This window comes from Lygodium microphyllum, chromosome 2, assembly GCF_053477565.2.
Source record: "Lygodium microphyllum isolate KBCC chromosome 2, Lygodium_microphyllum_v1.1.10, whole genome shotgun sequence".
Classification (NCBI taxonomy): Eukaryota; Viridiplantae; Streptophyta; class Polypodiopsida; order Schizaeales; family Lygodiaceae; genus Lygodium; species Lygodium microphyllum.
In genome coordinates this window covers 83,981,014-83,997,993 of record NC_141136.1, presented here as the reverse complement: position 1 = coordinate 83,997,993, position 16,980 = coordinate 83,981,014, and the positions used below count along the sequence as shown (strand labels likewise).

The following is a 16,980-nucleotide window of genomic DNA, read 5'->3' as shown; positions in this document are numbered from 1 at the left end:
TTATTGGTCTCATTAGTCAATGTGTTTCCCATACGATCAAGATCCACTTTATCTATGATGTGTTTCTCCATCAACATCACTAATAAGTGGCATGTACTTATTGTCTACATCATGCTTACTTAGCATCATTACCATGCTCTTAGTACTGGTAGATAAACTTTGCTAACTCAGATGATATTCTTGCATCCCATTATAGTAGATTGAATGGCCTTGGATATGCGAGGCATAAATTTTTATAATGTATTCCACACCATAATCATTTTTTGGAAGTTCCACTAGTATTTTATAGTGTGTATATTCATCAACAAGTGTTCCTCTTATGGAAGCCTATTATTATCAAATTGAAGGATACTAGGAAGCTCCAAATTTATCTACATACCAAAATGAATGATTTAGAATATAACCTTTAATACATTGACATTGCTATTATGTTTTATGCTTGAATGATACTTTTTGTTATATCTTAATGGATTAGTAGTTGTAGAAATATATATATCATAAGCTATCATGGCATACTAGCCTTTTCTAACTATGGCCATATGTTAACTAGATAGTTTGATTATTTTCCCTAGTCCTTGCATGGGGCTAGTTTTTGCCTTTTTCACTACATACATTGGCAAAAATTGGATAACACTTGATCACTTGCTTTTTGTGATGCTGTTGTTGAATGATCACTTGATGTGAATTAGAGCATACTTTATGGCCATGCATTCTTTCAAAAGGATACTTGTGAATAAGTCTCTTCTTAAAGGACACTTGTAAATAATGCTCTTTTCAAACGATACTCATATACATAGTTAGATCAACAAGGCAAGAGTGTTTTGATTTTTTGTATCAATTTTTCTTGTTCAGTAATAGAAAGATACTTATGTGTGATTGAGTTTAGAGAAGTACCTACACTCATGAAGCACACGCATATGCATGCATGTGTGCACATACATGCATACATGCATACACTTCTATAGCTCTATAAAAAAATATAAAGCATGGTTGTTTGTATTTTCTAACCTAACTAAGTGCCTAATTAGGCTTGTTATCTTGTTATTATGGGATGCTCTCTTTGAAATTTCTTTCAAAATTTTGCTAGACTTAAATTGTCAATAACTAGGTGATAGTTTTACCCTTCTATCATTTTTAAATCCTTGTATTTAGTAGATTTATTTTTTGAAGCTATAATCTTCCAAACCTCAAGACAATCATTTTTGGATAAAAAATATACATAAATACTCTCTTGAAACCAGAAATAATTTGCTACTGGATCTAATGTAATTTTTGATTCACTTGCTTAAGTTTTAGATATGTATAAATTATTTGGGGTACATTCTTTTAATGTCTTAGTAGGTGCAATCAGAATGATAACCGAGCCTAGTATCAACACTTACAAGACATATTAGGGGTAATATTCTTACCTTCCTCTTTTGTATGGATGTAGGTAACAAGTGGACCCTTCATTCGATCAAACCTAGAAAGACTAGTCCCATGCAAACCATCGACAAAATCTAATAATTTTATATACTTATCATTTATCAAAGTATAATTCATAATTTATCATACTTGAATAATATTGATCGGATTGTAATATGTATATATTTTTTACTTTAATTTTTAGTTATATATTTTCTCTATTTGAATTTAAATGTGATTTGATATATTTGAGGTCGTCACTTAATTCCATATCTAAATTTTTTTATATTTGTAATGTATCAAAAGTGAGTATTAATGATTAGAATTTTTATATTTAAATTTAATGTAATTTATGGTTTTTAATTAGTATTAATATTTTCTTATAATAAGCTTGATGCATTATTTACTTCATTTGATAAATTTTCTTGAAGTAAGTTATTGAATTTAACATGATTGATTGTATTTATGATCAAACTAATTATTTAAAATAATTTTTAAACACTATGTAGGATTCAAATTTTGTTGAAGGAAAATGTTAACTAATCGCATAAACTTCCTCTATCCCCATTAATCATTGCCCGTGTTAGTATCATATAGGTCATTTAAAGACTAATAAATGATACACCTGTAACTCCAAATCTAGATTTTATAATAAACAATTGGTTTTTGCAAAGATATGCTCATTTGGATGTATGCTATTGGCACTACAAGGGTAGGAAAGCATATTGATAGTCATTTCCAACAAAAATTGGCATTGTTGCTATCTACATTACAAAAAGTATCACTATTTGCATCACAAATTGCGATGCAAATTTCAACATAGATAGCGATGCAAATTATGATGTAGATAGCGAGAGCATTCTCGGGAATTAAGAGGGCCAAAAACCCAAGTGCAGTATTTTGAGATAGAAGAAGAGAGAGATTGCATGTATCTAGCTTGCCCACTATTACGAGCAAAATATTTGATATATTTAGTAAGCCACCTACTTCTCTGGCTAACCCTATGGCTACACTTGTTGTTCCCACTGTTAAAGAAGATATATTAAATGAAATGGTCAAAGGCATGCCACATGTTCAATTGAAGGTCACAAAATAAGATGAGAAAGTGGACATGCAATAGCTCCTAAGCCAGGGAAAAGATGTATGTGGTATAGATGGCATAAATGGCACGATAGAAACTAGTGGAAGGTTTCCCCCTAGGGCACTCAATGTACAAGTGTGTGATCCCACACTCAGGGCATCTTAGGTCACTCTTGTCTTGATTGCCTTCCTCCCTTTACAGGCATCAAGATGAGACATACCCTAGGTGAGCGCAAGTCCAACATGTGATGGGTTCTTGTTCTGTTCTCCTAGACCGCTACCTCTTCCCCTATCCAATGTCATCACTTGCACTGGTCTAAAATCCATAATGATGGGATTACCCTTTTCATCGAATGAGACATAAGGGTTCATGTATACTTCATCCTTGTTTCGCTTTTCTACATAATGTATCATAGTGTCACTCAACGGAGGGGGGTCATGATGGGTCCAAGTGGGATTGCTATCCATCCTAAGGATACCTAGCTTTGATTCATTTGGTGTTGGGAGAGCTAGTGGAGCTCCCCTTCCAAAAGATATTGGTCAATTGCCTAGGTAATAAGGTTGATTGTTAGGCTATGAGTATGGCAATTACCTTGGTGATTGGCAATGCATTACATCATGACCAAACCTACTGCAATTGGCACAAGGTCTGTATCTAGGATCCATGCACTCTGTTGAAAGGTGGTTTCTTCCATAATGCATGCATTGCACATGAGGTCATGTGGGCCTTCTCATCATGTCTTGAAGCCTAGCCAACTCCAGCTTCATGTCTGTGAATTCTTAACTCTGGTCTTGGCTCTAGTCAACACTCTTTCCTTGGTCTTGGGTGCTCTGGCTAGATCTTTCACTAATGTTCATAGCTCTTTCTAAGATTCTAGACGCACTTCTATGTCGGTTTGTGGGTCTTGATCTTCTCTCCTTGAGTAGGTTATCCACTCGTATGGCTTCTTGGAGGACCCTAGCTAGCACATCCCTTTGCAAGTTTGAGTTGTTCACCAAAGCCTTGTAAACCTCCTTACTTTGGATTCCACTTATGAATATGGTGGAGACCGCTTATTTGATTGGTCACTCTGTGAGGGTTGGGATTCTCTTAAAGAGACTCCCCACATAGGTGACGTAGTTTGGAATGTCTTGCTTGTCCTTTTGACTTACATTCATCAGTTTGATGATGAGGTTGTCAAAGTCTCCAGTCTTGGAGAATCTCTTGATGAAGAGACTCTTGAGGTTATTGAAATTATTGCATTTGGCATTGTCTAGAGTACCACATTTGTTCTTTGTCTCCTAGGAAAAGTCTAAAATCTTGTGCGCATTGAGCAAGGTCCGTGAGGCCGTTCACCTTGCATACTTACTCAAAGTACTCCACAAAGATATATGGGTCATTGTCGGAGCTGATACTTGAATAGTTACTTGAAAACCACATGTATCTTGGTTTGGCTCTTAGAACTTGGGGTGATTCCTAGTCATGCTAGCAATGAAGTTTCTATGGTTGTTTCACGCAACTCTACAACCGTATTGTCCAAGGACCTCTTTGTAAATAGCTCCCTTAGCATAAGATTGGTCATCATAAGATTGCTCAACGTAAGATTGGTCTCTATGCTCTCTCCCTCTTAGTATTTATTCATTTCTTATTTTGGTTGGCGAGTGCTGAGATGCATTGGAGTTTGCATATTTCTATGTCTTGCCTTAGCTTTTGGGCTTGTTGTTGTTGGTTGTAAGCAACTATGCCTTGTAGTGCTTTCCTTGGCAACTTTTTCTCTTCCTCCAAATTGGCTATGATGTCCTTGGCTAGTCTACCATGCTGATTCATTTTGGTTTGTAGGTTATATCGGGTTATCATTTGCTAGATGTTGATTGGAAATTCTCCCAAGTCAAGCTCACTATTTTTATGGTTGATGCTACTCTCTTGACATGTTGTTGATTTCTTGAACAACTAGGGTGTCATGATCAGATTCATCAAGTCGGGTAGAGATGTGTCCCTAATCATGCATGTCATTGTTGCTCCCTAAGCGGCTTGACAATTCAAGTCTCTGATTTATTTGCTTGTTGGTGTCATTGGCCACTATTCGATGAGTGGGGTTTCCTCATGCTAGTGTGTTTGTGTTAAGAATCGCGTGGTGGGGGGACTTTCTTGAGCTGCTGCGCCAAACACACATTGTCTACACAAGAGGAAGCTCACTCAAGAACACAAGAAGAGAGATGGAGGCCAAAACATTTTCTTGCTGATTTTTTCTTCTTCTTCCACACACAATAAAATATACACAAAGTATAGATAAGATACAACACAAAGGAAAGTGGCCTTCTAAGTCAAACAGTGCATAACCGACTACACTAATCGACTGGCACTATATCTTTGCCAATTGTAGGTAGGTGTAATAACCTAAATATAATAAGTGATAAGTCAGTGGCCATGTGAGTGTCATAATGACCACCAACATGCTAAGTGTAGACGTGCAGACCCATCTAGCCAGGCAATCCATCATCAATGTCTACACGTGTTGAGCTTGCCATCTCAACAGTTTGTTTAACTTATCTTATCTTGCATGAATTCCTTGTTATTCAAAAAAATCCTCAATGTTATGGGTACTCAAATGATGCTAGTGGGATGCTTCTCAAAGTGCATTGTGTGAAATTAGGCTTTCAGGTCTTCTTATGGATGTCTAATGTTTAATTAATGCCGTGTGTTGTGAATTCAATGAAAAGTGCAGCTTGCACTTTTCCTGAACCGTTCGTACGAGTTATGGCAACTCTAACTTGTTCATTCAAGTCTCTATGGAATTCTAGAGATGTGAACTGAGGGGTAGCAGATTTGGTTAGTTAGTGTAGGTATCTGTCGGGACACAGGTTGAAGGTTAGTGACCACAGTTGTTTACTAGCCCTATGAGCCATTCTACATGTCTACACGCCTATAGGGGTAACGTCTAGCTTCGTCTTAGGCTTTGCCTACCCTAGGGTAGATTCAATTTTCCAAAAACTAGATTCTGCACAATTTTCCAAGTCTCAAACTCAAACCATTCAAGTCAAAGAAATCTCAGTGAATGGGCACTCGATCATCATCCAAGGCCGAATGTTTGTGTGTCCAAGTGGACTATTTTGGGAGTCCTTGAATCTGGTTGTCAAAGGTGGATATCAATCGTACGAGGCCAAGTATCTTGTGCGAGTGCGAGCCTATGACTTAGATCGATATAGTTCGTCTGAGCAGACTGAGGACTCAGATTTTTTGAGTGGTAGTGGGACTTGGATAATTATGACTCCATTCGAGTGCAGCGCTATCAAGCATTTCTTCGAAAACTGAAAAGCCCTAGTCAAATTGTAGCTAGGTTTGATTTCTGCTAGCTTAGTTATTTGCATGACTGTTGGTTTTGTTGTTTCGTAATTGGATTTCTTGTGTTTGTCTAGCTGAGGATTTGTTTCTGTCATTTTGTTTGATTTGTTGAGTGTGAAACTTGATAGCCTTGGTCGAGCTTGGTATTTTTTTGAACAGGATGAAGCTTGTGTTTGTCAATAGCTACTGAATATTGAGGAGCTAGGTATGTTTTCTTGTCGAGACTCTTGCACATCACAGGGATTATGGATTAACGAGCACTTCACTTTGCACTTGTTGATGCACTACACTCGGGGATCGTCTCTTGTTTTTAGCAAATATTTCCATGCCATGGATTGGGATTATGCACGTTTTGCACCATCATTGAGCACTAGATGGCATTAGGTCCACTGCAGCTATATGCACTAAATCTTAGATGCACGCGCACATGAGAGAGCACCTGCCATTGAGCACGCACATTTCTTGCACGTACGATATATGGGATGCTCATCACAAAGTTAGGAACCTCTAGTTGAGTGTGTAAGGAGGTTAGGTGAGTTTAGACGGTCGTGAAAAGGACGCCACCAATTGAGAGACGAGTTGTTCATATCTGGTCAACATCTTGAGGATCATCATTTTCTTGAGAGATTGTGAGAATTGGATGGAAGGAGCGGAGTATATCATATCTTTTTTATGAGATTTGAGAGGTGAGGATAAGAAATTTTAAATTAATCAAGAAATTTTGTTTGCTTTTTGCATGATGCATGATCACATGTAGATAGACTAGGCACAACTTCTTCAATGCATATATTATTTTTGTGTGTAGCATCGATTGATTGGTTGCATATCATGGATCCAACATTGCATATTTTTCCAAATCATGAATGATTGGACACGGAGTTCATCTCAAAAAACCATATTCTTGCTAGGGCACACTGCATAAAAAACAGGTTTATATCTAGAGAATATTTATTTTGAAGACTCAAGGATCAAAGGAAGAGATCGTACGTTTTACATCGTCAGCGAGTATTTCTTGAAGGAAAAAGAGGACATGTGTGGTGAAAGTGTGTGCAATTACAATAACAATAGGCCAAGAAAGGGAAAACATCGTTCACGTTAAAAGATGAAGAAAAATGATGCGATTTACAAAAATCGGTATTTTTACCCATTTTTTATAGATTTTCGTAATTCTACCTGCGATGGCTTGTCGACTAGATGCATTCCAATCATTTTGAGTACCCGAAAAACTATATCCGAAGTTCAAATGACGAAGTTATGATCCAAACAAGTTTCAAATATGCATAGAGCAGAAAAAAACGAAAATAGTGAAAAGCAGTAGAAAAGCAAAAGCCAAAAGCTGAAAGCAAAAAGCCTAATGTGTGTGAGTGTGGATAGAAAACTATATAAGGAGATGAGAATGGAGAGTTAAGGGCATTCCCCCTTTCTTTCAATTGTCTTATGTGAGAGAGGAGAGTGGAGGGTCGCATGCTAGAGTGAGCTCTTGTCATGCCAATTTGGAAGTTGGAGCTTTTGGGTGTCAAAGCGCCGAGCATCGGCTCAAGGTTGTTAAGGTATGAAAATATATCTCACTTAGTTTATTTTCAAAGTATTGGTATTTTCATTGTGTTGTGGTTGTGTGATGCTCTACCCGTATACGGGTTTTAAATTTTTTTGAGCTATAAGAGACATTGTGTGTTATCTTGTTTTCATGTGTGGTTCGTGGTGTATTATCAAATATTTGAATTTTTCAAGTTGTGTTGTGCATTCAACGAAGTCAATTACCCTAACCGGCACTCCTTAACATCTCGTTATCAGGTTGTGAGTGAGGCTTATTCTCGATCACCGCTCGCATAACATCGCCAAAAGATAACCCGATATAACCTACAAACCAAAATGAATCATCATGGTAGACTAGCCAAGGACATCATAGCCAATTTGGAGGAAGAGCACAAGTTGCCAAGGAAAGCACTACAAGGCATAGCTGCTTACAACCAAGAGCAGCAAGCCCAAAAGCTAAGGCAAGACATAGAAATGTGCAAACTCCAATGCGTCTTAGCACTCGCCAACGAAAATAGGAAATGAACAAATACTAAGAGGGAGAGAGCATAGAGACCAATCTTACGTTGAGCAATCTTATCATGACCAATCTTATGCTAAGCGAGCTATTTACAAAGCGGTCCTTAGACAATACGGTTAAAGAGTTGAGTGAAGCACCCATAGAAACTTCGTTGCTAGCATGACTAAGAATCACCCCAAGTTCTAAGAGTCAAACCAAGATACATGTGGTTTCTAAGTAACTAGACAAGTATCAGCTCCGACAATAACCCATATAGCTTTCTGGAGTAGTTTGAGTAAGTATCCAAGGTGAATGGCCTCATAGACCTTGCTCAATGCACACAAGCTTTCAGACTTTGCCTAGGAGTCAAAGAACAAATGTGGAGCTCCCCTTCCAAAAGATAGTGGTCGATTGCATAGGTAATAAGGTTGATTGTTAGGCTATGAGTATGGCAATTACCTTGGTGATTGGCAATGCATTGTATCATGACCAAACCTACTACAATTGGCACAAGGTCTATATCTAGGATCCATGCACTCTGTTGAAAGGTGGTTTCTTCCATAATGCATGCATTGCACATGAGGTCATGTGGGCCTTCTCATCATGTCTTGAAGCCTAGCGAACTCCAGCTTCATGTCTGTCAATTCTTAACTCTAGTCATGGCTTTGGTCGACACTCTTTTCCTTGTCTTGGGTGCTCTGGCTAGATCTTTCACTAATGTTCATAGCTCTTTCTAAGATTCTAGAGCCACTGCTATGTTGGTTTGTGGGTCTTGAGCTTCTCGCCTTGAGTAGGTTATCCACTCCTATGGCTACTTGGAGGACCCTAGCTAGCGCGTCCCTTTCCAAGTTTGAGTTGCTCACCAAAGCCTTGTAAACCTCCTTACTTTGGATTACACTTATGAATATGGTGGAGACCTCTCATTTGCTTGGTCACTCTGCGAGGGTTGGGATTCTCTTAAAGAGACTCTCCACATGGGTGACATAGTGTGGAATGTTTTGCTTGTCCTTTTGACATACATTCATCAGTTTGATGATGAGGTTGTCAAAGTCTCCAGTCTTGGAGAATCTCTTGATGAAGAGACTCTTGAGGTTATTGAAATTATTGCCTTTGGCATTGTCTAGAGCACCATATTTGTTCTTTGTCTCCTAGGCAAAGTCTGAAAGCTTGTGCGCATTCAGAAAGATCCGTGAGGCCATTCACCTTGCATACTTACTCAAACTACTCCACAAAAAATTATGGGTCATTTAGGGAGCTGATACTTGTCTAGTTACTTAGAAACCACATGTATCTTGGTTTGGCTCTTAGAATTTGGGGTGATTCTTAGTCATGCTAGCAATGAAGTTTCTATGGTTGCTTCACTCAACTCTACAATCTTATTCTCCAAGGACCACTCTATAAATAGCTCAGTTAGCGTAAGATTGGTCATGTTAAGATTGCTCAACATAAGATTGGTCTCTATGCTCTCTCCCTCTTAGTATTTGTTCATTTCCTATTTTGGTTGGTGAGTGCTAAGACGCATTGGAGTTTGCACATTTCTATGTCTTGCCTCAGCTTTTGGGCTTGCTGCTCTTGGTTGTAAGCAGCTATGCCTTGTAGTGCTTTCCTTCGCAACTTGTGCTATTCCTCCAAATTGGCTATGATGTCCTTGGCTAGTCTACCATGATGATTCATTTTAGTTTGTGGGTTATATCGGGTTATCATTTGCTAGATGTTGATTGGAAATTCTCCCAAGTCAAGCTTATTATTTTTATGGTTGATGCTACTCTCTTGACATGTTGTTGGTTTCTTGAAGAATTAGGGTGTCATGATCAAATTGATCAAGTCGGGTAGACATATGTTCCTAATTCTGCATGTCATTGTTTCTCCCTAAGCAGCTTGACGATTCAAGTCTCTCAGGTATTTGCTTGTTGGTGTCATTGGCCACTATTGGATGTGTGGGGTATTGTGGTGTTAGTGGGTTTGTGTCAAGAATCGCGTGGTGGGGGGACTTGCTTGAGCTGCTGCACCAAACACATATTGTGTACACAAGAGGAAGCTCACTCAAGAACACAAGAAGAGAGATGGAGGACAAAACGTTTTCTTGTTGATGTTTTCTTCTTCTTCTTCCACACACTATACATATATACACAAAGTATAGGTAAGATACAACATAAAGGAAAGTGGCCTTCTAAGTCAAACAGTGCATAACGGACTACACTAATCGACTGGCACTATATCTTTGCCAACTCTAGGTAGGTGTAACAACCTAAATATAATAAGTGATAAGTCAGTGGCCATGTGAGTGTCATAATGACCATCAACGTGCTAAGTGTAGACGTGCGGACCCATCTACCCAAGCCGTCCATCATCAATGTTTGCACATGTTGAGCTTGCCATGTCAATTGTTTGTTCAACTTATCTTATCTTGCATGGATTCCTTGTTATTCAAAACAATCCTCAATGTTATGGGTACTCAAATGATGCTAGTGGGATGCTTCTCAAAGGGCATTGTGTGAAATTAGGCTTTCAAGTTTTCTTATGGATGTCTAATGTTTAATTAATGCCGCGTGTTGCGAATTCAATGAAAAGTGCAGCTTGCACTTTTCCTGAACCTTTCGTACGAGTGATGGCCACTCTAACTGGTTCATTCTAGTCTCTATGGCATTCTAGAGATGTGATCTGAAAGATAGTGGATTTGGTTAGTTAGTGTAGGTATCTGTCGAGACATAGGTTGAAGGTCAGTGACCACACTTGTTTACTAGCTCTATGAGCCATTCTACATGTCTAGACGCCTATGGGGGTATTGTGTAACTTCGGCTTAGGCTTTGCCTACCCTAGGGTGGATTCAATTTGCCAAAATCTAGACTCTGCACAAATTTTCCAAGTATCAGACTCAAGCCATTCAAGTCAAAGAAATCTCAGTGAATGGGCACTCGATCATCATTCAAGGCCAAATGTTTGTGTGTCCGAGTGGACTATTTTGGGAGTCCCTAAATCTGGCGGTCAAAGGCAGATATCAATCATACGAGGCGAAGTATCTTGTGCGAGGGTAAGCCTATGACTCAGATTGATATAGTTCATTTGAGTAGACTGAGGACTTAGATTGTTTGAGTGGTAGTGGGACTTGGATAATTGTGACTCCATTCGAGTGTGGCACCAAAAGTTTCAGAATAGTGAAAATCTCACACACACCTTGATCAATCTCTTAACTATAATCTTGGAAGCAATAATCCAATGCAAAGGCACACTAATTAGAGCTTACCTATAGGGCTCAAGGGACACGCTGGGGAAGATTGCCAAGCATGAAATGGTTTCCAGCCCTTTAGCTCTCTCTCTCTCTCTCTTTCAGCTCTCTCTCTCACTCAAAAATGACAAATGAGCTCTCCTCCTGCCCTTTTTGCTTCTTAAACCTCTCTTTTCTTAGTCTCTTACCTCCCCCTTCTCTCTCTTTGTCATTTGAAGGCCTTGAAGCTCTCTTTTCCCTATCTTTTCTTTTTTTTGGACTTGTTATTATAGTAGAAACCCTACTGAGTAGAGAAAACACGCTGGGAGTGATGATCATTCATTATCCTATAGAATTATTGAGCATTTGGAGGAAGATTTTAAATTTGAAGATGTAGGCAGTTTTGATCACAATACCTAGATTTAAATCAATTTTTGCACTACACAATCTATTTTTGTTGAGATAATGAAACAATAGAAAGTACTTAGAGAAGAGCATGGGAACAAAACTGCCAAAGATTAGGGGCCCAATCAACATCTTGCATGTACAATTCAATAAACCAGGCTTTCAATTCATGTATAGTAACCCATACAAAATATCTGGCTCCATGCAAGTTGAGCCACCCCAAAGAACTCCATCTTTTGAGCGCATAGGTATGCAAATACACAGATACATTCCTACCATTAAACAATTTTATCTCATGCTCTATTACCAGCAAAGTATTTATCAGAATAGTTTCTGTTTGAGAAGAAGCATGCATCACCTATTATTGTTGTTATATCTGCATAAGCATGTTCATATTCTACACGAATTGTTGCAAAACATTGGTAGAAATTGTGCTTGAAGGTTCTACCATATTGTCTTTCCTTCTGACGATCTTTCAGGTTGCGTTCACCAATGTCGAAGGGGTTTTAGTCGAAAGGTCATATCCATGGGGGATTACAGAGAGAAGGAAGTAGAGAATAGGAGATAGAAGAGAATAAAAAGAATAGACAAGAGCTATACAAGATAAAGACAAATCACAATGAGTCACAACACTATGTATTGATAGAACGTGAGAAGATAAACAAATTTCTTGTCTGGCACTACTCAGAAGCAATCACCTAGCATTAGATCTCCTGGAGCTCCCTTGTAGACCAAAAACACATATCAGACAAACATTAGCTTCTTCTCGGTTGCTTAGACCGCAAATTTGATGGTTTTGTTCGCTCGGAAAGGGGGGTAAAACTCCACAACACCTACTCTGAATTTTCCTAAATCACTCCTTCTTCTCCCAGTTTGGAGTGTTGTTTGCTGCCTGTAAACTGCAATCACGCGCCACGTGATTTTTCCAATCCTTAGTTTTTGCATAAAATCTCCAAAAGGGGTTGAAAAAGTAACTTTCTTTTTGTATGTCACCCTATTCTAGAAGTTTTCGTAGCTTTTTAGAATATTGACAAGAAATAATACCCAACAGATAAAAAATAGGCTAAACTTGTCCAAAAATCTAGTATTTTTTAACCATTCGTATCACGAACACTAGCATTAATGACTGAGCACTTATTGACTCCCTAGATCAATAAGAAAGCTAGATGCTAATGCATTCCATGTTTTTTCATATTGTGTCCGCATAGCGATACAACAATGCCCCTCTCCTCTTTCCTTGGAAGCGATGGTAGTAGCAATGGTTATATCTCTCTCTCTCTCTCTCTCTCTCTCTCTCTCTCTCAAAGCGTTAAGCTCTCTCCCTCTCTCTTTCACTCATTTTCATTTTGTTCCACTCAAAATATCACGCTTGGGTTTTGGACCCTATTCATTCCCTAGAATGGTGTCGCTATCTACATCATAACTTATATTGCTATCTATGTTGTAATTTGCATCACAATTTGTGATGCAAATAGCGACACTTTTTGTAATGTGATAGAAACACTGCCAATTTCTATTGGAAATGACTATCAATATGCCTTCCTACCCTTGTAGTGCCAATGGCATATATCCAAATGACCATATTTTTGCAAAAACCAATTGTTTATTCTAAAAGCTAGATTTGGAGTTACATTGGTATGATTTATTAGTTTTTAAATGACCTATATGATACTGACCTGACCAATGATTAGTGGGGATTCAAATCATATATACTATTTAACAATTATTTTAAATAAATAATTTGATCATAAATTCAATAAATTAATCTAAATTCAATAACTTAATTCAAGAAAAAATATAAAATGAAGTAAATAATGCATGAAGCTTATTATAGAAAAATGTCAATATTCATTAAAAACTATAAATTACATCAAATTTTAATATAAAAATTCTAATAATTAATGCTCACTTTTAATATGGTACTTACAAAGATAAAAGTTCTAAAATATAAAAGTAAGTGACTACCTCAAATATATCAAATGACATATAAATTTAATAAGAGAAAATATATAACTAAAAGTTAAACCTAAAAAATATATACATATTACAATCAGATGAATATTATTAAAATATGATGAACTATGAATTATACTTTAATAAATGATACTTTTCCAATGAAATAAACATAAGTATACAAAATTATTACATTTTGTCAATGGTTTTCCATGGGACTAGTCTTTCTAGGTCCGATTGGATAACGGGTCCACTTGTTACCTATATCCATAAAAAAGAGGAAGGTTATAAGTTTATCCCTAATATGTCTTGTAAGTGTTGATATTAGGCTCTCTTATCATTCTGATTGCACCTACTGAGATATTAAAGGAATGTACCCCAAATATTTTATACATATCTAAAATTTGTGCAAGTGAATCAAAAATTACATTAGATCTAGTAGCAAATTATTTGTGGTTTCAAGAGAATACTTATGCATCCTTTTTATCTAAAAATGATTTTCTCAAGGTTCGGAAGATTATAGCTTCAAAAAATAAATCTACTAAATACAAGGATTTAAAAATGATAACAAGGGTAAAACTATCACTTAGTTATTGACAATTTAAGTCTAGCTAAATTTAAAAAGAAATGTGAAAGAGGACATCCCATAATAACAAGATAATAAGCCTAATAAGGCACTTACTTAGGTTAGAAAATAGAAACAACCATGCTTTATATTTTTTTATAGAGCTATAGAAGTGTGCATGAATGCATATATGTGCACACATGCATGTATATGTGTGTGCTTCATGAGTGTAGGTACTTCTTTTCTAAACTCAATCACACACAAGTATCTTTCTATTACTCAACAAGAAAATTTGATACAACAAATCAAAACACTCTTGCCTTGTTGATCTATCTATGTATATGAGTATCATTTGAAAAGAGCATTATTTACAAGTGTCATTTAAGAAGAGACTTATTCACAAGTATCCTTTTGACAAAATGCATGGCCATAAAGTATGCTCTAATTTACATCAAGTTATCATTAAACAACAAAACCAAAAAAAGCAAGTGATGAAATCTTATTCAATGTGTGCCAATGTATGTAGTGAAAAAGGTGAGAACTAGCCCCGTGCAAGGACTAAGGAAAAGTATCAAATTGTCCACTCAACATATGGCCATAGTTAAAAAAGGCTAGTATGCCATGAAGGATTATGATATATATATTTCTATGACTCCTAACCTATCAAGATATAACACAAAGTATCCTTCCGGCACAATAAATAATGGCAATGCCAGTGTATCAAAGGTTATGTTGTAAATCATTCATTCTGGTATGTAGATAAATTTGGAACTTCCTAGTATCCTTAAATTTGATAATAATAGGCTTCCATAAGACTAACACTTGTTGACGAATATACACACTATAAAGTACTAGTGGCACTTCCAGAAAATGATTATGCTATGCAATACATTATAAAAATTCATGCCTTGTAAATCTAGTGCCATTCAATCCATAATGATGACATCTGTACATTTTGGTTTCAACAAAAATATGGACGGGTAGAGAAAGGTGTGCATGATTAGTCATCATTGAAGGGATGAAGCATCGCTCTAATGTGTGTATAGGTTATGTACTCATAGTCCATGCAACTTGAGATTGCTGTGAGGGCAATCACCATTAATTAGATGATTAGGCAAGTAAAACAATTGTATGCACAAGCATTTAATATATTGAGTTATTGGACAAGTGATTGATACTATAGAGGAACAATAGCTATTACGAGTGGATTCAACGCAAAGGATGCTTGTACCACTAAATCTTGCTACCTCAAACATGCAAGGTCAATACATAGTGAATGTCAATTTCATGTAAGGCTTGTTACAAGCTAGAGTGCCAAAAAATTGGACCATATACTCAGGTAAGTTACTCACAAATATGTGTGTGCATCACGTGGGTTCAAAGGAATGCATTTTTAAAATATCATATTTATACATTATTTACATATAGAAGGGTATAATATAAAGGGATTATTTATAGATTGAATTAAAAAAGGTCATGTTTTGTTCAAGAATAATTCATAGATAAGGATATTTGTAAATAGGCCTTGAATGCATGCGAAGTATAGGATATATATATATATAGTAACTTCCGCGAGACCATATAAACCTCTATCCACTATAATAAAGTTCTTATTGTCTGCCTAGCTTTTTCATTCAGGCGAACAGTGCATTGGCAAAGCTCGCATTTATTACAGCATAAGTATAATGTTCAAGTTTTCTCAACATATTTTTATGAAAAGGTGAGTGATATGATTCATTGAGCTCATAGACACAAGTTTTGGCCGATGAGATTAGACCCCTAAAAATATGGTGGGTCCGGATAAGAAAACATTATCCACATAGGCCTCAACTCGTGCGATCGTCTACCAAACATGTGTGATTGCTAGTGTTTCTTTTTGTAGAACGTGATTAGTCCACGGTGAGGAGAAATTTTACCGACCTAGTGTGTAACGGGCCAAACTTGTCTTTGTTAGATCTAGGGCTTCGCTGGATCTCCTTAATGGCTGGATGACCGTAGAATATTTCTCTCGTATCGTGCACCTCCTCTGACGTCCTATAATTAGGTACGTCCCCGCCCGTCTTCATTGCAATTTCAGCGTGAGACCAGCGAGCTGCTTGCGTTAGCATAATCACCGATTAGCTCCCATCAACAGCCACTTACTACGATCAAGCATGGCCCGATATTCATCCGCTCTTCAGCTGGCCGCCGCTGCAGTGTTCGTCCAGGTGGTCTCCTTCATCGCGACGGCGTCTCTGTCCGCAGCACTCGCAGGTAGTGTGTAAAATATGCCTTTACAAACTGCGTTGGTGTCTTGGCATGATTATATATCATGTTAACGTTGAACATTATGTCGACCTTTATTTTGCATATGCAGATGATAATATTAATGGCAGCGTCTTCCAATGGTGCATCCTAAAAGATGGCTTAAGCGACGACGCCATACAGTCGGTCATGGCGTGGGCCTGCTCCAATGGAGCCAATTGCACGCCAATAATGCCTGGGAACCCCTGCTACGTTCCCACGGACCTCCACTCCCACGCGAATTACGCCGTGAACGACTATTATCAAAGCATGAAACCCCATGGAGCCACCTGCGACTTCCAGGGAGCCGCCATGCTCGTTTCGTCCAACCCCAGCCGTATGCTATAATATCTCCTAATGCAGCTCGTTGTTAATCTTGATTTATCCTCTAGTCGTCCTGTCATTTCACTTTCTACATTATATGTGTTTGATATCTTTATATCTCGGAGCTTTACTAACTTGACACATGTTTATTCTTCTCGGATGCTTTTGCTACAGCTAATGATCAATGCAACTATCCGGCCTCCGCTTCGACCTAGCACCCCAACTCTGACTTACGGGCATGACTTGTTTAGCTTTAGTTAATGCTCGTCGCCCTTTCTTATTTTATCCACTTGCTTGGACTTGTAATCATTGGCTATTTACGTTGAAGCCACTTCACTTCTCACTAGTGTATTCTTTTGATCGAATCCATGGAAATGCTTTTCATGGTCACTTCCTCTACCTAA

At 37.6% G+C, this 16,980-nt stretch overlaps 1 pseudogene; it reads left to right on the top strand.

Annotated features, from left to right (window-relative positions):
* Window positions 1–16,122: 16,122 nt before the first annotated feature.
* On the top strand, window positions 16,123–16,600 carry LOC148039963 (glucan endo-1,3-beta-glucosidase 4 pseudogene; annotated as a pseudogene).
* Window positions 16,601–16,980: the final 380 nt, after the last annotated feature.